At 39.5% G+C, this 20,805-nt stretch overlaps 1 pseudogene; it reads right to left on the reverse strand.

Moving 5' to 3' along the window:
- Positions 1-1,327: 1,327 nt before the first annotated feature.
- Positions 1,328-3,482, reverse strand: LOC110321984 (annotated as a pseudogene).
- Positions 3,483-20,805: the final 17,323 nt, after the last annotated feature.

A 20,805-nucleotide genomic window follows, 5' to 3' on the forward strand; every position in this document is an offset into this window, starting at 1 on the left:
AATAGCCCTATGCTTGGGCATTGAATGTTCAAGACCATGCTGTTCATGATAGGAGCTAACACTGAGATCTGGAGTTATTGACTTTGTGCAAATGCATAGATATTCTTTATGAACCCCAAAGCAGCTCACCCATAAATCACAGAAAAAAATATCCCTACACATTGTGTTACAATGTGTCTGTCCATTTAAACCAGAATCTGTGTGCGGAGATAAAATAGAGCTGTGGCTCACATGACAGCCGTAAGGTCTGTCTGCACATCTTTCTATATCCATATCATCTTTCATTGTTCTCATCTACACAGTGAGCACCACATGGATTGACAGGCATACTGAGCTACAGGAAGCCTTTCTGGAGGCCACAGAGGAAGGGAATTTCATGTATAGGAAGAAGGGCCTAGGCAATACTTAAAATTAATCCCATCTGTTTAATCTAAGGAGCCTTTAGACTCTTAAAAATTCAGATGTCAAATACAAGATTAGTAAAACTAGATACTGTGCCACCTGAAGCCAGAGTTACACAAATTTCCTAATATCCCATTTCAAAAGAGAGATAAAGAAAGAAAGAAGAAAGAAAGAAAGAAAGAAAGAAAGAAAGAAAGAAAGAAAGAAAGAAAGAAAGAAAGAAAGGAAGAAAGGAAGGAAGGGTAAAAGAAAGAGAAAAAGAAAGAAAAAGAAAGAGAAAGAGAACAAGAAAAATAAAAAGAAAAAAATCATAGACCTAAAGTCATCTTGAAGCATATGAGCAACTGAAAGCAACTGAGGTAATCTCAAATATTTTAAGTCTTTTACCTAAATAAATTGACTTCCAAAGAACCTAATGATTTTCTTTAATTTTTTTTATTTTAGCTACAAAAAATAAAGATAAAACTGCAAGTTGTAAAATATGGGGAGAGAAAGGAGTTGCAAAGTTTTCAATTTGTTGTTTTTGAGAGACAGGTTTCATTATTCCGTCCTGAGGATCTTGGAATTTGCTATGTACACTAGGCTGGCCTCGAACTCCTTTGCCCTCTGCCTAGAGGTTTGGGGTACCACGACTAGACTAAACTTGAATTTTGAACGAAAATATTAGGGAGGGCAGCACAGACCTGGGATGGGACCACACCCTATCAATTGTCTGATTTCACAGCTTGGGGAATCCCCAATCTCTGGATGTGCCACCAGGAGACACCTTCTTTCTTGTGGCTGGGTACTTGTTTACCTGGACAAATGTAGGAAACCACTCCCTGGTGGCATAATGTGTCTGTCTGTGGATACCAGCAATGCTTAGTCCCAAGGAAATCCATTGTTCTTCCTGTGTTACCCAAGTCTCTACTCAGCCTCAACCCTGTCATTTCTTTACTTACTAGGCTTTTTTGAGGATGTAGCAATTTTTCCTGTTGGGGCAGTGACATTGCTCATCAATGCTAGGGATACATTCATAGTGCCATCTTCTCCATAGGATAGACAGCTTCTACACAATGGCAGATGAGCCTCAACCTCCTAGTCCCAGCTGCATCTTCTTGCAAGCTCCAGAGTGGATATACTTTAGTTGAAGATTCTCTAGTGAAGAGTTCAGGGAAGAGCCTGACCAGGTGGCGAAGGTGCCCATCGACAGGCTCTACATCATGATCTCAGGTACTGTCTTGTCTGAGAGCAGGTAGAGGGAAGGTACTAGAACGTCAGGTAAGGGGACCACCAACTTGTCCAAGGGTATCTTGCAAAAGTCTTTGCTTCTCCTTCCAGGAGGCAGCAGGGACCCATGCACACTCCTCTCAGTATTTCTCAGGTTGATTGCATAACTTTCTAGGTCCCAGCACTCGGGGCCGTGCACATGAGTCTTGTATTGTTGCTGGTATGAGCCCCATGGGTGCTCTGAGTCCCTGTGCCAACAGCTCTAGCCCAGCTTGCCCATGACCACCAGAGGTCATATGTGGTAGTTTTTCTCTCAAGGATTAAACAACTGCACATAGTGGTAGATCAGCCTGATGCGGGCAGGGTCCAGCTGCTTCTTGCCAGGGAACTGTTGCAGCTGTGCTACTTGCACAGGTTTTCATGGGTGAATTGCTCCGGAAACAGGTGCTGCAGCATATGGGAGGCAAAGTTGGCAATGGACAGGCTGATCTCGTAGATGCTGGGCAGCAGCTTCTTGCTCATAAGGCAGTCTGAGACTGGCACCTCAAAGTTAAACTGTGGAATCTCCAGCTGTCAAAGTTACTGGGCACCAGCCAAATCTGGGAGTTCTAGCCAGGCCACTGACCTTCCTGCTGCACTGCTGCCAGGTAGAAGTTGTTCTCTACCTTGACAACCAAGGTGTCCTCTGGAAGCTTAGAGGAGCTGTGGCACTCTTCCTGACTTGCCTAACTGCCTCCCTCTAGGGGCAAACCCTCCAGCTCATCACTGAGGCCTGGGAATGCTACTGTAGTCTTAACTCCTCCTCTTCCAGATCAGGAAAGTAGAAATCTATGTAGTTAGGGATGATCTGCAACCTCTGGGGACCCAGCTCCTTCTTGCTGCCATCGATATAACAGCTGTACTTTCTGTGGTTGAGCAGCTCCGGGAAGAGCCAATGCAGCAGGAACACAGTGACCTCACCTGAAGAAGTGGGTTCATCTAGGAACTCGGAGAGGTCCTGATGTCCACCACATGGTTCAAGGCAATGGTGCTACTGAGGTCCAAAGACAGCTTCTTCTTGGTTCTTGTCCAGAAAGTGCCCTGCATTCACTTAGTTGGCTTCAAAGAAGTTGGTGGCCTGACTGTCTGTCTGTCTCCCATTTCCCACTGGGCCCAGAAGCATCTGAAGAACTCATTCAACTGTCTCAATGACTCAGCCTGCCACACTGCTGTGTCCTTAACAGAGAGATAGTAGACCTGAACATAGGGATAATAGACCTGTACATAGTTGCAAATTAGCTGGAGGGGCAATGACACTAGCTTCCACTTGGTGGAAAAGCCACAAGCATGGCAGACACAGTAGAAATACATGTTGCTAAAGAGATCTGGGAATAGCTTCAACAAGTGGGCAAGAGGCTAGGTCATCCCAGGACAGGATCTCTTCCATGATCTGCTCCAGCTCTGCAGTAGAGAGCTAATTCTCAGAGAGAAGCTAGGCCTTAGCCACTGGCTCAGAAACGCTCTCTGGCTTCTTGATACGGAGCTAGATGTTTCCTGGCTGTGAAGCTAGGGCATGTTAGATGTGAGTGTGTTGAGCATACAGAACCTCTTCAGGATCAGGAAGTAGATTTTCCCAAAAATGGGAACTCCAGCACCACATTCCTGCTTCTGCGACTTTCATCATACTCAGAGGAGATGGGTGTGTTACTGAAGCTTTTCTTTGCAAAGAGCTAGTGGGGGCTGAGCAGGGCTTCAGAGGAAGGCTTCTTCTTCTCCATGATCTTGTGGGAGATGCCCTACAGAGACTTCTTGTAGGAAGGAGTGGTGGCCTCAATGGATGGCTCCTCTTCCACAGGCCATATATACCTCTCAATCCCAAGCCTAGTCTCCATGAATATCCAAAATACAGACCATCACCCTGCCATTTGAGTCAGAAGTAGATATTACTTTTATATTCTCAAATATTCACAAACACCCAGACCTTGTAAGACTAAGATGGTATGAAAATTTTTATATGCTTGTGGTAAAAATATCTGTTTTACTTTCTTTAACCACAATCAGTATTTCTTAGAGAGACTTTAAATAAATAAATGAATTGAAATGCATTGACATAAATGTTTATTAGGATAACAAGACTTAGACAAAATAACAGATACTAATAAATTGAATGCTCATCATAGAAATTATGTTTTAATAATTCAAAATGCATCTGTCATAATCTGTTTTGTACTTTTTTATATAAATGCTATAGAAAAAGCAATACATAAAGAATAGAACTATGTTGTCTCAGGGTTCTAAAGATTGAGAATTCAAGGATTGGGCATGTTGGGATGTTCTTCTATATGTCCTTTTTGAAAGAATAAGTCAGAGTTCAAGACAGAGTTCAAGTAGAGAAGCATAAGAGATAGAGAACCCACATCATACCCTTGAACTTCTCCTGAACACCATTTCATATGTCTGTTTATGAGGGTGGATCAAGTTTTATAATAAATATTGAATTTAAAAAAAAATTTAGGAAGAACTAATCCAATAAATGCATACCATATTATCTGATCATTAGACAATAGCTCTCAAGATTTCTTTCTTATCTCTCACAAATAGTAAGAAAGATGATGATACAATCTCCATGCTTATATTACTAATCAGGGAGGCAGAGGCAGGGGCAGGAGTACATATCAGACTTTTGTATGTAGTTGAGGTTTCAGGTCAATGTTTAGAGGTACAAATAGTGTGTGGGAGTTTGCTTGTAGGGGCCAAAAGACAAACTTGAGTGTCACTCTTAAAGTGCCTCCTACATTTGAGACAGGCTTTCTCATGGGCTTGGAGTTTCACTAAGCAGGATACACTAGCATACTAATGAGCTGCCAGGGATCTCCTGCTTCCATTTTCCCTACATCCATTTCTGGAGTTATTAGTATGAACCCATATGGCCAAATATATTAGAGGACTCTAGAGATCTAAATCAGATCTTCCCACTTGAACAGAAAAGACTTTTCTAATTACCTCTCCAGCTCTTAACTTAAGTGTTTAAGATTTTTAAGACAAGATTATTTTCATAGTTTCTTAAAAGTATTAAAGAAAATTTGTTCCCTGAGCCCTCACCAAAATGTTGGATCTCTATTCTTAAGAGAAAATTATACCTATAGTTCGCCCTACATAAAAACAAGTGCTATGTTTGCAATATTCTTTGATCTGTTGTGGATTTATATAAAACTCCAAGATATTTTATGATCTGTACTTAGTGATGTATTTATATGATCAAAAACTTTTAGAGGTCAACTTCATTATGCATTTAAGAAGCTCAGGAATGTAAGGAGTCATTGTATATTGTAAGGAGTAAATGTATATTTACCATTCATTCTTGTTGTAAGCCTTTAACTACAATGCCAACATAAACAAAGAAATCTTTTTTTGTTTGTTTTTTTAAGTGTCAAAAACCTTCTTCAATTGTCTTTATTTTCCAGCAATAGGAAATTTTATTCTTTTTTTATGTATGCACTGTAGCCATCTTCAGACCCACCAGAAGAGAACATTGAATCCCATTACAGAGCCATCATGTGTTTGCTGGGAATTGACCCTAGGATCTCTAGAAGAGCAGTCAGTGCTCTTAACTGCTGAGGCATTTCTCTAGCCCAATATATATATATATATATATATATATATATATATATATATATATATATATATATATAATTTGTATTTATTTATTTTAAACTCCAGATTTTATTCCCTTCCTGGTCAACACTCCAAATGTTCCACCTCCCATAACTCCTCCCTGCCTCCCTATCTCCACAAGGATGTCCCTAGATTCCACCCCCATACCACCAGACCTCTAAACTCCCTGGGACCTCCAGTCTTTTCAGGGTTAGGTGCATCTTTTTTTACTAAACCAAGGCCTGGCAGTCCTCTGCTGTATATGTGCCAGGGGCCTTATATCAGCTGGTGTATGCTGCTTGATTGGTGTTCCAGTGTCTGAGAGATCTCCAGGGGTCCAGGTTAATTGAGACTGCTGATACCCCTACAGGATTGTCCTTCTCCTCAGTGTCTTTCAGCTTTCCCTAATTCAATATCAGGGGTCAGCTGCTTCTGTCCAGTGGTTAGGTGCAAATATCTGCATCTGACTCTTTCCCTTGCTTGTTGAGTCTTACAGAGGATAGTCATGACAGTTTCCTTTTTGTGAGTGCTCCATATCTTCAGTAATAGTGTCGGACCTCCTTTTGAGCTGGAGCCCACTTTGGGCCTGTCACTGGAACTCCTTTTCCTCAGGCTCCTCTCCATTTCCATCCCTGCAGTTCTTTCAGACAGGAACAATTATAGGTCAGAGTTTTGACTGTGGGATGGCAACCTCATCCCTCACTTGATGCCCTGTCTTTCTACTGGAACAGGGCTCTACAAGTTCGCTCTCCCCAACATAGGGCATTTCATCTAAGGTCCCTCTATTTGATTCCTGTAAGTCTCTCACCTCCCAGGTCTCTAGTACATTCTGAAGTGTCCCCCTAACCTCCTATCTCCTGAGGTTGTATGTTTCCATTCTTTCTGCTGGCACTCTGGGATTTTGGTCATTTTCCCCTACCCAATACCTGATTATGTTCCCCTCTCTGCCTCTGCCCCATCACCTTTCCTTCTCAGGTCCCTCACTCCCTACCCCCTTGTGGTTGCTTTATTCTCCCTCCCAAGTGGGAATGAGGCATCCTATGTTGCTATGTTGCAACCTTCAGCTTGTTGACCTTTTTGTGTTCTATGGACTGTATATTGGGTATTCAGCACTTATTTTTCTTTTTTTCTTTTTTTTCTTTTTTTTTTTTTTTTGGTTAATATCCACTTACAAGTAAGTACATACCAGGCATGTCCTTTTGGGTCTGAATTGACTCACTTAGGATGATCTTTTCTAGTTCCACCCATTTGCCTGAAAAACTCAGGATGTCATCATTCTTAATATTTGAGTAGTATTCCATCATGTAAATGAGTGACATTTTCTGTATTAATTCTTCTGTCATGGGACATCTGGGTTGTTTCCAGCTTTTGACTATCACAAACAAGGCTGCAATAAACATAGTTGAACATGTGGCCCTGTGGCATGGTAGGGCATCTTTTGGGTATATTCCTAAGAGTGCTATTGCTGGGTCTTCAGGTAAATCTATTACCAATATGTTAAGGAACCTCCAGATTGATTTCCAGACTGGTTATACCTGTTTGCAATCCTACCAGCAATGGAGAAGTGTTCCTCTTTCTCTACATTCTAGCAACATGTGTTATGGCCTGAGGTTTTGATCTTACCCATTCTGATTCATGTAAGATGGACTATCAGGGTCTTTTTGATTTGCATTTCTCTGATCACTAAGGACTTTAAACATTTCTTTAGGTGTTTCTCAGGCATTCAAGATTCTTTGGCTGTGAATTATCAGTTTAGTTATATACCCCATTTTTTGATTGGGTTGTTTGGTATTTTTTGGTGATTAGCTTCTTGAGTTCTTTGTATATTTTTGGATATTAGCCCTCTATCAGATGTGGGATTTCTGAAGACTTTTTCCCAATCTATAGGGTGCTGATCTGCCTTATCGGCTATGTATTTTGCCTCATGAAGCTTTCTTTTTCATGAGGTCCCATTTATCCACTCTTGATCTTAGAGCACAACGTTCTGTTCTGGAGTTCTGTTTAGGAAATTTCCCCTGTGCCCATGATTTCAAGGCTCTTTCAAATGGCTGGCCTTGAACTCAGAAAACAGTCTTCCTCTGCCTCCCAATTTTCTCTTCTATTATATTCAGTTTATCAGGTTTTATGTTGAGGTCCTTAATGCACTTGGACTTGAGCTTTGTGCAAGTGACAAATGTGGGTCTATTTTCATTTTTCTACATATAGACACCCAGTTAGATCAGCACCATTTGTTGAAGATGCTCTCTTTTTTCCATTATATATGTTTGGCTTCTTTGTCAAAGGTCAAGTGCTGGTAAGTCTGTGGTTTTATATCTGGGTCTTCAGTTCTATTCCATTGATCAAGGTGTCTGTCTCTGTACCAGTACCATGCAGTTTTTATCACTATTGCTTTCTAGTAAAGTTTGAGGTTAGGAATGGTGGTTTCCCCAGCCATTTTTTACTGTTAAGTACTGTTTTTGCTATTCTGTTGTGGTGTTTTTGTTGTTGTTGTTATTGTTGTTGTTTTTCCTTTCCAGATGAATTTGAGAATTGTTTTCTCCATGTCTTTGAAGAATTATATACGGATTTTTATGGGGATTGCATTGAATCTGTAGATTGCCTTTGGTAGTATGGCCATTTTTACTATGTCAATTCTGCCAAACCAGGACTATGGGAGATCTTTCCATTTTCTGAGATCTTCTTCGATTTTCTTTCTTAAGAGACTTGGAGTTATTGACACACAGGTCTTTCACTTGTTTGGTTCGAGTTACTCAAGATACTTTGTATTATTTATGGCTATTGTGAAGGAAGTTGTTTCCTTAATTTCTTTCTCAACCTGTTTATCCTTTGTATAAAGGAAGGCTACTGATTTATTTGTGTTAATTTTATATCCAGCCACATTACTGAAGTTGTTTATCAGCTCAGCAAGTTCTCTGGTAGAGTTTTTTGTGTCCCTTATGTATACTATCATATCATCTGAAAATAGTGATACCTTTATCTCTTCTTTGCCAATTTTTATGTCCTTGATCTTATTTTGTTGTCATATTGTTCTAGCTAACACTTCGAGTACTATATTGAATAGATATGGGGAGAGTGGTCATCCTTGTCTTGTCTTGACTTTCAGTGGGATTGCTTCAAGTATGTCTCCATTTAATTTGATATTGGCTGTTGGTTTGCAATAAATTGCTTTTGTTATACTTAGGTATGGGCTTTGAATTTCTGATCTCACCAATACTTTTAATATGAAGAGGTGTTGTATTTTGTCAAATGCTTTTTCTGCATCTAAGGAGATGATCATGTGTCTTCTTTTTTCCTTTGAGTTTGTTTGTATAGTGGATTACATGTAACACCTGGAAAAAGATCTTCTCCCCTGAAGAGCCACCTGAGGTTCTACCTCACTCCTCACTGGATAGTTGGTTTCTCATCTGTTCAGCCTGACTCAACTCAGTTCAGAACGGTTCAGAGTTAGTGAGCGACCTGGAAGGCACTGCAGAGACTTTATCTCCATACCTGCACTTGCTTCCCTTCACTGGAACCCTCACACCTGGCCTGGACAGAGATCTCTGTGGAAAATCTCTGGTACCTAGGACCACTTCTGGCTTCCTGATGTGGGGCTTGAACAGACACGACCATACTGAACTGATTCTGTGAGAAGGAGTCCCCATACCTCTGGAAACAATCTGTCTTTTCCTACTGTGCTTTAGGTCAGCACCATGGCATGGATATAGACAAGCTAAAGGGACAACCAAAATCGCCTGGCCAGAGCTACTCTCTGGTGCTGGCCAAAGGTCCCTCTGACCTCTGTCTAAATGCCAACAGCCCACAATGGGCATTGGCAAAGACCCTGTTTCTCTATTTCTTGATGTTTTGATTATATATTTTCTTTATTTACATTTTAAATGCTATTCTGAAAGTTCCCTATCCCCTCCCCACACCCTGCTCCCCTACCCACAACTCCCACTTCTTGGCCTTGGCATTACCCTGTACTGGGTCATATAAAGTTTGCAAGACATAGGGGCCTCTCTTCCCAATGATGGCTGACTAGGCCATTTTCTGCTACATATGCAGCTAGAGACATGAGCTCTGGGGGGTACTGGTTAGTTCATATTGTTGTTCCATTTCTAGGATTGCAGACCCCTTCAGCACCTTGGGTTCTTTCTCTAGCTCCTCTGTTGGGGGCCCTGTGTTCCATCCTATAGATGACTGTGAGCATCCACTTCTGTATTTGACAGGCACTGGCATAGCCTCATATGAGACAGCTATATTAGGGTCCCTTCATTGAAAACTTGCTGGCAAATGCAATAGTGTCGGGGTTTGGTGGCTGATGATAGGATGGATCCCCAGGCAAGGTGGCCACTTAAGAGCCACAGGCCGGCTGCCAGTTCTTAAATCTTTGGGAAGGCTTAGTGTTTTGGACCTTTGTGGAATCCTTCCAAAGTCAAATAGGCCAAGGGAATGTTCCCATTGGACAAGCCCTTCTCTTCTTTTCTATCATGGTCAACTCACCATCACATAAAAAATCACCCCAGGCTAGGGAAATGCATGCCCTACTAAAATACCTAGGAATAAAGATAGCTAAAAAAACAAGCCTCCTTATTTTGGGAGGAAGTCCTTCAGATAGCTTCATGTATGACCAATGATAATATTTATAGCCTGGACTCATGGATAAGAGTAGCTTCTCTCATCAAAAACAAAGATACCTGAGAAGGAAAAACCCTCCAATGATTTTTTTGTCAATCTTAGCCGCAATTAGGCACTGCATAGGGCCATCTAAAATAGGACAGACTGATAGCAACACAGCTGCTGAGTGCCCTCAGTCAGATGAACCCAAAGATCCAGGTCCTAAAATTCACTCCATTTCAGATCTCATAGTCCTTACCCAATTAATAAGAGAAATAAAATCCATATACCCACCCCTGCCTCCTTATGCCTCGGAGGAAAAACTAATTAAACCATCTGCTCCTCTGGCCCCTCCCTCTCCCATTCAAAGGCAAGACTCCATTAAAAAAAAAAAAAAAAACGAAGGAGCTATTACCTTCACCTCCCCTAGAGAAAGGTATTTCTCCTCCCCCTTCTCTAAGCTGTAAAAGCGAAATACCTTCAAAACTCATAGATAAAGCCCCACCTAACTCCAAAGTCCCTTACCCATAACTGTCTACCACCCAACAACTTTGTAATATTCAAGACTCTCTTGCAAAAACTAACCCGCCTCCCATTCTACTCAAGAGTCTGATAGAAAACTAAAATCCCACAGGGTCCCACCAGGGATCAAGACCTCAGCTCCACTAGAGACCAGGTTGTCTGTGCATAGTCCATTGCCCCACAGATCTACCTTGTAGGTTACTTGGCCCTTTTTTCTTGCAGATTTTAATAGTCTTTCTTTGTTCTATAGGTTTAGTGTTTTAATTATCATATGACCAGAGGATTTTTTCTTTTCTGATCCCATTTACTTGGTTTTCTGTCAGTTTCTTGCAACTTTGTGGTCTTCTCTTTCTTTATGCTGGGGTAGTTTTCTTCTATGATTTTGTTGAAGACATCATCAGGTCCTTTGAGTTGGGATTCTTTTTTCTCCTCTATTCTGATTATTCTTAAATTTGGTAATTTCATTGTGTACTGAATTTCCTGGATGCTTTGGGTTAAGAGTTTTTATGTTTTGAATTTTCTTTGACAGTTGTATCTTCTAAGATATCTTCTACACCTGAGATTCTCTCCCCTATGTCTTGTATTCTCTTGGTGATACCTACATCTGTAATTCCTCATCTCTTACTTAGATTTTTCCATTTCCAGGTTTTCTTCCATTTGTGTTTTCTTTGTTGTTTCTACTTCTACTTTTAGGACTTAGACTGCTTTATTCAATTCTTTCACATGTTTGATTGTGTTACCTTCTATTTCTTTCTGTGAGTCATTTAAAGGACTCTATTTTTTTTTTTTTTATGAGATATGACTTTAGGTCAGTTTCTGATTTTCAAATGTCTTGGTGTACTCAGAGCTTGCTGTTGTGCAAGAACTGGGTTTGATGATGCCCACATGTATTGGCTTCTTTTGCTTATGATGTTGTGCTTGCCTCTTGCCATGGTTGTCCCTGGTATTTGTTGGTTTAAATGACTCTGTCTGAAATCTGCCTCTTTCATCCCTGGGTTGCTTAAGGTCTCCTGATAGTCTTGTGTTCCTAGATATGGCAGACCACCTAACTAGGGGCACTTCAGAGGGGCAGATAACCTGCTTATCTGTTGCCCTGGCTGCAGTATATCTCCTGGGAGGCCTTCATACTGTTGGGTCTTCATTCATACTGTTGGGTCTTCAGAGGAGCTGTCTGGCTGTTGTCCTGTTTGAAGATGTTCTACAAGGGGATTGACTGTGGTTTCTGTTTCCTTGTGTGCAGCAGAATTCCAGGTAGGCTTTCAGTCTGTTGGGTCAGTTGTTTTGCATGCCACAGAGCTCCCAGGAGGTCTTCAGACTGTGTTGTCTGTTGACTAGTTGCTCTGTGTAGAGAGGAGCTCTTGGGATGTGGTCATTGCGGTGTCTTTAAGGAAGCAGACAAGCTAGTGATATCTTGCTGTTGTCTTGTGTGTAGCAGATCTCCTGGCATGCCAGTTGCCTTGGATCTTCTTGGATGTCTCAGGCTGTATTCTTAGTTGCCCTGAGTCCAGTGGATCTTCTGGCTGGCTCAGGATATGGTTTCTCCAGAGGAACAGACCAACTAGCAGTCTGCCCCAGCAGAAAGAACAGTGCAGAGGGGTAAAATTTTACTCTTAATGTATATAATCTGAAGGAAAAAATTACATTTAGCTTTTAAAAGAAGTCCTTTTGACAGTTATTAATACAAATGTGAAATAAGACCCCCAAATACCAATTTAATGATAGTTTATATACAGCAGTAATTTATTCTGAAATGCTCATTTAGTTTAGGATACAACTCATGTCTCAATAATGAAAGAGCAGCCATCTCATCTCAAATTCCATGATATATAGCAGTTATAACATAGCAAAAATTCTAACTCAGTTTGATAAAGTATAGTTCAAATAAAATAATTTAATTCAATGATTTACAGTTACACAGATTTGAGTACAAAATTGTGTGAATTTTTATACTGTAGCTATCTCTATGCACACCAGGTGATCATAGCATCATTAGTCATTACTTCTGAAATTGAACCATTAGATACATTCATGCAGCAAAGCAAAGCAGGATGGGTAAATATATTCATTGGAAACAACATTACTGTGAATTTCACACCCACATGATTAATTATGAGACATTAGACTGATTCACAAGGATTAATTGTTTGCATAAATACCAATTTTTCCCTGATATAAGTTTATTTTCTAATCTAAAAATGATTGATAGCAGCAATATATCATATAGTTTCTATCTGTAGTGTTATTTTAAAACAGGCAATAATTATATGACAATGGGATAAATGCTACATAATACATGTAAAACACACTGTACAAATATACTTGGCTTTACCATATTTCCTACCTAACAAGAGTGTCTCCCAAAATGACCAGTGAGGACAAAGTGTACTATCAAATATGATTACCAGAACATAACCCCTCTAACAAGAATCAAACCTATTTACAAAAATTTTCAACTAAAATTTTGTTAATATGACTATTCTAGAGACTTCACAACAATCTCCCCTTCAATTATACATGAATTTTCAGAAATGAATTCACAATTTTATTTCAGGTTGTAGTGGAACTCAATTATTTCATAAAGTGTAGCCATACAGAAAATTCTGTGCTCATTTTAGAATAATTACCACATTGATACTGCTTGTGTAGTTAAAAGAAATGCTTAAATTTCCCCATTGTAAGCACTTTTTGAAGGGTCACTCTGTTCTCTAAAGTGAGAAATTTTTCATTCCAAAGGAAGCTAGTAGCTTTATCTTCCCTGGATTTAATTTTCCTCCTCTTACACTTGAATTAAAAACACTAATGCCTATTCTGACAAGTCTTAAATACAGGCCTGGAGGAAGTGAAGGCTCATCCATGGATTTGTTTAAATGATTCATTTATTCCAAGTTCCTCATTCAAGGTCCCTTGAATAATTAAGGCTGAACTAACGAGATGAAAAATATGTCACTTACATGTCTTCAGCTAACATGCTCACCAAAATTGGGCACTCTTACATGCCTTTTCACAATCTATAAAAGAGATGCCTGTGGAATGGGAATGAACTAGCATTTGTAGTTTCTGAGGCACTAGATGGACTTCCAATTTCATCTTTAGAAATATATTTTAACTTTAATATTTTTATTATCTTATTTTAAACATAATAAAATGTATGTGTTTCAAGGTACCCACCAGGGCCAAAAGATGGCATGAGAACAAAAAACTCAATGAGAAATCACAGTTCATTTCACAAAATTTACAGGTTGTGTAAAGATTATTAGAAAAGGTAACAGGTGAAATATTCTGCTTCTAAGAAACAGTAATCCAGAGTGATACATGGTTTTCCTGAAAAAGAACACAAAACAAACAAACAAACAAACAAACAAAACTAAAATAGAAGGATATTTTAAACTAAAATAGAAGGATAGCTAATGGGAATCTAGACAGTCTGCAATCACTGCTGCATTTTGTTGCTAAGATCTAGTAAAGTGATTTCTGCTATAAATTACCTTGACATGTGAGAAAAACCTTCACAAAGAATATTTTGCTATATGACACCATACTGAACAGAAGAAAAAACATGAGGAAAAATATATGTGATTGGTTTTGGACAATCACACTGATAGTCAGAATATGTCCAAATCTTTGTTGGGTTTGGATAATAAACTCTGAGGATAAATGAGAGTTTGCTGACTTTACAGGTCAGTGAAATCCAAAGAAAATCTGTGTGTCCTTCACAATAGATGATACTGTCACATCTGCATCTAGTGAGGAACATGCTACAAGCAGAAATTTCTTTGTTCACTCCTGTAACCAAAGATCGTATTGCCCAACAAAAATAGGTCATCAATATATATTTGTTAAAGAAGAAGAGTAACTGGGCTATGTTTATTGAAGACATAGCACAAAGATTTGGAGAAGGAAAGAGCAGACTGTGTGCAGGTTTCAAGGTGGCAGTCATATCTAAAGGAAACTCAGAGACAGTCGAGTAAGGTTAGTTAGGTGGTAAAGAACTGCTGTGAAGTGCCAGCAGCAAAGAGTCTTGGAATTTTTAGTGGAACAAAACATGCCTCCCTTGTTTCCTGTAGCTTTTCCTACCTTACCTAAGCTCTGGAACAAACCATGCTACCAGCCCCCACCCAGAGAATACTGGCACATTTGATCAGCGATAATTGTCTTCTACCTAGAGCAGCATGCTGTTATCAATACTTAGCTCCATAACACTCTGCCTGCACTTAACATCCGTTGCTCAGTTACATTGAGTCCCAGCTCAACTACTCCAACCACCTACCTGTAGAAGTGAACCAGGGTCAATATGTCCAAGATCTCATATGGCTTCTTGGTTTTTTTTCTCTTTCCAAAGCATGGCAAATTCTCCATTTCTTTCTCTCTTAAGTCCATCTTTTCTTGTGGGAACCAGAATAGCCTGCCTATTCCTTCTGTCCAGCAATTGGCCCATGGCATCTTTACTGATAAGTCAAAAAATCAATAGGGGAACAGGACCAACTCAATACTCCATGTCTGTGGGATAAATAATATGGCAAGTGTAAAACCTAGACAAAGGAAACAAATTCAGATAAACAAATGTTTGATATTGTGGCGTAATAAGATGCATGTATTTGCTTTTGTCCCTGCTTCTTGATACAGAGATTCAAATGCCTTTGGAATTCTGTGAGTGATAGGGCATGAGGAGCAGCCCCACCCCTACCTCTGTGTGTGTGTGTGTGTGTGTGTGTGTGTGTGTGTGTGTGTGTGTCTTTTAACATTCTTTTCCAAACCACATGAATTTCGGTCAATAAGAGAGACAAAGAGACGGATGATGGATTCTGAATAGCTTTAGGATAGACTGGTCATCAGAAGAAAAATTGTGGTTAGATAATGAGCATATTCTACTCTATCTGTCACCCTCTGATGACAGATTCAATGATTAATTATCCATGGCCAACATGCTCCTGTGATGAAATATCTGTAAAACAATAAAACAATGGAGTATAGAGCATGACTCTTGGTGAAAATGCTACAGTGTTTCAAGTGCAGATTACCGAGCAGTGTGGAAGTTTGTTGTGTGTCCCCATAGCTTTTATCTTTTATAATACATACAATAGAAGACTGCTTTTTTTTAGTTTCATGTAATATTCTAGAGCAAATTTTAGTACTTAAGATGTAGGTTATGGAATTCTCTCATTTATAACCAGGGAGTCAGATTAATGGAAGAACTAGAAGTTAAGTGAAACCTAAAGTAAAGGCAGACTTAGGAGACTGAACCTTTGGGATTTCTCAAAAGATAGTGTCAGAATTGAGTAGACAGATACCCACTTAATGCTGGTGATTTAGAGAATTGGTTGTTGTTCAGAGTAAAACACACATATTTCCTTTCAGGTGTATCTAGTCAATAGAAACAAAACTATTTTAAAATAAACATTATGTACCTGTATGCAAACTATTTTGTACACTATTTAAAATCCATCCATGTGTTATTCAAATGGTGATTTCTCTACCCTCTTGTTTTAATGAAGACAGGATTATAATGCTTGTACCAAGAATCTCCTGTCTCAAGTTTGTATGAACACTTCTTACCATTTATTCTGTGCCTTGTCAATAAATTCTGATTACCCAATGGCCGCTCACAAGAGAGAATAGGCCAGGATGTTCAGCAGCCAGAAGAAGGAGAGAGAGAGAAAGAGAGTGGGAGATTCAGATTAATAAGGAGGAAAAATATTTTTGGCAGCATGAGGAAAGGGTCTAGAGAGTGATCATGGAAATGCATCTAAATCCCAAAGAGCCAGATCAATAATGATATGCAAGTATCATGGGATGTAGCTGGGAAGTAGCCAGATTAGAATAAAAAGGAAAAATAGCTCATTTAACTGCTCACCTATTAACGTACAGTTTTAAATAAAGGTTTTTTTTTTTTCTTACAAAGGACAACATTTAATTGGGGCTGGCTTACAGGTTCACAGGTCCAGTCCATTATCATAAAGGCAAGAGCAAGGAAGCATCCTGGCATGTATGGCACAGGCAGAGCTGAGAGTTCAACATCTTCATCTTAAGGCTGCTAGTGGAAGACTGACTTCCAGGCAGTTAGGACAGGTGTTTTAAGCCCACACTCACAATGACACACCTACTCCAAAATGGACACACCAACTTGAGCAAGGTCACACCTCCTAATTTTGTCACTCACTGGACCAAGCATATATAAACCATCACATTCCTCTCTCTGGCCCCTATATGCTTGTTCAAATATAAGAGTCTATGGGGACCATACCTAAACATAGCATAATGCAAAATATATTTAGTCCAACATCCTAAGTCCCCATAGTTTATAGCCATCTCAACAATTTTAGAAGTCCAAAGTTCAAAGTTTCTTATGAGATCAATCCAATCACTAACTGTAATCCTCAAAGCAAGACAGGAAACCAGCTGGGCAAACTCTGCATCTTCCATGTCTGATGTCAAACCAGTCTTCAGATCTCCAACTCCTTTTTCAACTTTGTTGACTGCAACAAACTTTTTTTTCTCCTGTGCTGATTCCACTCCTTGTTATCAACTTTCCTCAGCAGATAGCCCATGGCTCTGTCATCTTGAGTATCTTGAGGTCTCCAAGGCAACTTAAAAGTTATAGCTTCTTGTTTCAGTGTCTAGGATCAACACATGATTATCTGGGCTCCTCCAAAGGCTGGCATCATTTCTCCAGCTCTGCCCACCATAGCACTCTAAGCTCAGGTTGACCCACTCCACTACTGCCGCTGTACAGCTGCAACACAAGGTACAACCTTGGCTATCTCTGGACCACAGCCTCTTTGTGCTCTCAGAAAATACTTCCCAGAAGATTTCACCTCAGTGATGCTGCTCTCTATTTTTTCCCCAATTTTTATTAGGTATTTTCTTCATTGACATTTCAAATGCTATCCTGAAAGTCCCCTATACCCTCCCTTCTTGCCCCCCTATGCACCCACTCCCACTTCTTGGGCTTGTCATTCCCCTGTACTGGGGCATATAAATTTTGCAAGACCAAGGGGCCTCTCTTCCCAATGATTGCCAAATAGGTCATCTTCTGCTACACATGAAGCTAGAGACACAAGCTCTGGGGGTACTGGTTAGTTCATATTGTTGTTCCACCTATAGGGTTGCAGAACCCTTCAGCTCCTTGGGTACTTTCTCTAACTCCTTCAATGGGGGCCCTGTGTTCCATCCAATAGATGACCATGAGCATCCACTTCTGTATTTGCCAGGCACAGGCAAAGCCTCACATGAGACAGCTCTATCAGGGTCCTTTCAGCAAAGTCTTGCTAGCATGTGCAATATTCTTCACTGAGTTAGAAAGGGCAATTTGCAAATTCATCTGGAATAACAAAAATCCTAGGATAGCAAAAACTATTCTCAACAATAAAAGAACCCCTGGAGGAATCACCATGCCTGACCTCAAGCTACACTACAGAGCAATTGTGATAAATACTGCATGGTACTGGTACAGCCACAGACAGGTACATCAATGGAATAGAACTAAAGACCCAGCTATGAACTCACACACCTATGATCACTTGATCTTTGATAAGGGAGCTAAATCCATCCAGTGGAAAAAAGACAGCATTTTCAACAAATGGTGCTGGCACAACTGGCAGTTAGCATGTAGAAGAATGAAAATTGATCCATTCCTATCTCCTTGTACAAAGCTCAAGTCTAAGTGGATCAAAGACCTCCACATAAAATCAGAGGCCTTTCAACATTTTATTTTATCACAACAAAATGAACTTTGTATAAATTTATGTCTATCCTCAGTTACTCTTCATCTTACTTTTTGAAACATTCATATTTAAACATGGGGATCACTGATCTGGCATCACGCACTGGTGAGTAAATTCCATGGATCACCCTGTCTCTGAATTCCCAGATGCTGCAGACCCCCGAACTCAGACCAGCAGAGATGGGGAGAAATGACACAAATGCCAAGAAAGGTTCCAAACAGATTTCTTCTTTATCTCTCTGAGCAGCTTTTTCCTCTCCCTCTCACAAACAGCTTTCTCTAACCCTCTCCTGGCTCCCACTAACTCCAACTGAACTCTTCTCCAACTCTTCTCCAACTGGCCTGTTTACAGCTCTTTTTCACAGCATTCTCCTCCCTCCCTTGGGGCATATCCTGTTTCTCTCAGTCCTCAGAGCTCCTTCAAAGCAACATTCTCCCTCCTGCCTGGGGTGCATCCTGCTTTCAGTCCTCTGACCTAATCCCTCCCCACTCTCTTGGATCCCATCAGAGTTCAGCCAGGGCACAGTGGTGATAGTCCAGTGACTCAGCAGGCAGGCAGCACACAATCCAATCATCCCCACAGGCTCAGCAGGCTCAGATTCTTTCCACCAGGGAACATGAGGCTTGGCACACCTGCTCCCCACACTCAGCACTGACACACATCACTACATATATATTTTGATATGAGTGTTAGAGAGTTTGACCAAATCCTCGTGGTTTCATGAAAAGTACTTCATCCACTGGCCTATCACTTCAGACCAGGATCACGTTTTTTCCTAACAGGGATAAAGCAGATACATGTAGTAGTTCTAGCCTTGTAACTTCCTGAGTTGACTGAAAAGATTTGAATTATAGGTATTTCATGGCTCACTTGACATAATAAGAATTGATGTATTAAAATAAGAAAGACTTGCTTTTTTGGACAGTGTGGCTGTCACCAAAAGACAGTTCATTTTTGTTCATTGACATAAAATAGCATCATTAGGTAGAAATGTAAAAATTAAGAAATAATCTGACCATTTTATGCTAATCATATACTCAAGCATAGGACATAACCATTTTTGGAGAACATAGGAAAAATATTACCTCACGTATGGCAGTTCGTCTTAGAATGTATCAATTTTATTATTAAGTAATTACCTCAGAGAAATTCTTAACCATTTACACATGAAGGTGAACCAAACAGTAGTCTTTTCAGAATTCTGCTCAAGTAGAAAAGAAATAGTTATAATTTCTGTTCATTTATTTAAAACTATAAGCACATGAATTAGATCTGTATTTATTAACTATGAGATATTATATATGAAGATTTACTAAAGAATAGAGTAGTTAAAGGAAGCCACACATATATGAACCTCAATCAAATAATTACTTTGTGGAGGAAAATATTATAAATGAATCAAATGATATTTTTAAACATACCTCAAACATTATGCCTATAAATAGAAAGGGCCTTAAACAGATACAACAAAATACACACTTTTTTCCTCCCACTTGTCACTTCATAGCACTTTCTTTTCTTCTACTTTTCTCTATCTCTTAATCTCTTCCATTTCTTACTCATGTGTTGGTTTTGCTCTTCGTGTGATTCTTTGCATTCCTGCCTGCATTTCTCCAGCCTTTATCACATTTCTGTCCTTCTTTCTTCTCTTTTGCAGTACTGCTAATAAAGCCTAGACTCTTGTACATGCAAGGTGAGTACTTTTTCACTGAATTATATTGTTTTGTAGCCAAGAAAGGAACATGTATAGGAATGTGTCTATAAATGCTCTTCCTGAGAGTGTTAAATGGAGAAATAAGACTATCATGGGTGGTATCAAAATAACTAGAAGTGGGAGAAATACTAGGTGCTGCTTATTTTTTATTTCATTTGTTTCCCTTTGTTTATTTCATTTTGTTTTCTATCTTGTTGCTACTACTGCAGCTGCTGAAACTACCATCATCTACTTCTGCCATCAGAACCAAGTTTCTTCAGCCTTCTAACATGGACTAAAGACTTCCATCCTTCAGGAATCTTTCAGATCTTCAGTGCCAGTTTAGAAATCTTGTGGCATCCACACTTGTATACTGAGCTCCTGTGTTCACAAACTTTCTGTTCTATAGTCATGCATTTGTGTACTGTTCAACCTGTGTTATTTATATGATACATCATAAGGCCCTTGTAATAATTTTCATTCTATTCATTCTATTAATCTACAGAATCCTAAACCCCCACATACCTATCTTCCTGATCCTTTTCAAATTGTTGTTCAAATATTATAAGTTGAGTAAACTCTTTTAAAATTCCAATCCATCCCATTTTAATTATTTTCTTATCCCTGTCTTCCTTAATCTTTTTTATATTTTCCTCATTATAGCTTTTATCTTATAATCTTCTATATGTTTACTCTTGTGATTCTCACTTGAGATTACTTCTTGATCTATAAGAACATCCATCCAGTTGATGCTTCTTTTATTATCAGGTTCACTGAAGAAATGATTTCTGTACATAGTATTTCTTGTTTCATGGATGCACTGATACCCTAATTTGCATTAATAAATATTTAAAATCCTTGCCTAGGATTTCTACCCCACATGAGGTTATTGAGTTACTTAATTGCTGGGGGCCAGCACCAGCAGAGATTACTTTCTTTCTTTCTTTCTTTCTTTCTTTCTTTCTTTCTTTCTTTCTTTCTTTCTTTCTTTCTCTCTCTCTCTCTCTCTCTCTCTCTCTCTCTCTC

This window comes from Mus pahari, chromosome 5, assembly GCF_900095145.1.
Source record: "Mus pahari chromosome 5, PAHARI_EIJ_v1.1, whole genome shotgun sequence".
In the NCBI taxonomy this organism is placed as follows: domain Eukaryota; kingdom Metazoa; phylum Chordata; class Mammalia; order Rodentia; family Muridae; genus Mus; species Mus pahari.